This window comes from Ornithodoros turicata, chromosome 1, assembly GCF_037126465.1.
Source record: "Ornithodoros turicata isolate Travis chromosome 1, ASM3712646v1, whole genome shotgun sequence".
In the NCBI taxonomy this organism is placed as follows: domain Eukaryota; kingdom Metazoa; phylum Arthropoda; class Arachnida; order Ixodida; family Argasidae; genus Ornithodoros; species Ornithodoros turicata.
Window position 1 is genome coordinate 132,906,183 of NC_088201.1, and position 1,789 is coordinate 132,907,971.

A 1,789-nucleotide genomic window follows, 5' to 3' on the forward strand; every position below is an offset into this window, starting at 1 on the left:
TTTTACCCTTCTCATAATCAAAGGATATGTCCAAAACACTTCGAGCCCTCATGCTTTTACGTTAGCCACAACAAGAAATGGCTGAAGCCAGGTGCTATCCCCACTATTTTCTCCTGGAAACAGGACAGCAGCACGGTAGTATATTAATTTCATTTTGTGATGCAGAGAGTTACACACTTTTGGGGTATTGGCAGCGTTTGCAACTGGTCGGGGGTCCATGATGTTCATTCTACACTTGTCCATGAAACATGCAGGAATGACACTCGAACAAGATGTGGTACATTATAATTTATTTCATATGCAAAAAGTGGTATGGCCTTTGAATGACAGGACAGATGAAAGCAATCTTGGAGCAAGAATGAGGTCGTGTACACACACGATGCCTGTCAAGAAAATAATTACTTACATTTGTTTTCTTACTTACATAATTACATCTTGTCACCTCTGGCAGGAGTAGGCAGTAAGAATCAAGATTTTTATTATAGTACAAGTAAGTAACAGTTCCAGAAAAGTACTAATGTCAGAGATAGCTATGACTGAGGTGTAACTAACGTGCAAGTTCAAAATCAATACCTCAATTTCGAGCATTATACAGTGAATGCTCTTTCAGTCGAACGTCACATTAGCTGAAACTTATGGTCAACTCAAACACACCATGGTGAACATGAACGAACTGATGTTCTGAGGCTGAGGCTGTCCCTCCAGATGACGCACCCTGGAAGTCGCTGAAAAGGCGTGTTAGCTTAGCTCAATTGGTAGAGCCCTGGACCGGCAATCCAGAAGATGTGGGTTCGAGTCCTACAGCTGGCTAACCTTTTCAGTGACTTTCATCATACACTATGGTGCACAGGGATATTCACTCTGTTGTAGAGTGCAGTCCACTAGTCGCATTACTGCTTTGCTCAAACAAGAAGTGCTGGATACTGGCTGTTGCAGTTACTAAATGTTTACTGTAGCACACAGTAAAGTGCACCTAAGAAATAGGTATTACCACGGTCCGTCAATACTGGGAACAAAGCGAAAAGTTCGCTTAGGGCGTCCCGACGACACGTGGCGGCGCATCGTCGCTCGGGAGGAGACTTTCGTGTCCGCCGCCGCCTGCGCGTATCGATTGCATTTCTTTCTGAGGGTGTTTGGAAGTGAGAACTTTTTTCTTTTTTTGGTGCTTGCGTTTTGCGTGCGTAAACAGAGGTTCATGTTTTTAAATATCCTTGAAATTTACTGCAATCTTTGCACTCTGTTCGTGTGTAAGAATGATCTACACAGATGAAGGAGACTGATACGAGCAAGCAGCATTGTGGAATGTCTATATCCTCGGAGCCTTGACTTTACGAGAAGTAAATGAAAGTATTTTTTCTTTGTCTACAAAACAGCGATGACTTGGTATACGGGAATAAATACAAGCCATTCGCTAATAGCCTTATTGGAGGTGTACTGCGATGAGCGTGATTTGTGGAGCATCAATAAACACTATAAGAACCGTAAAACCGTAAAAGAACCGAGACTGGGAGGTATCCGGGTTCGAATCCCGGTGCCGGCTGTGCTGTCTGGGGTTTTTCCTGAGTGTTCCTCAGACACTCTCAGACATATGTCGGCACAGTTCCCTTAGAAGTCGGCCCAGGACGCACATTCCCCCAGGGCGTCAGTCGTGACGTTGCCCACATACGTGAGGCCGACAACGGCAAGCCCTTTCACCATCACCACCACCACCACCACCGTAAAATTTTCAAATGATAGGTCTTTGAACATGATGTCAATACAATAACATTTCTTATGGAACAACTTGCGA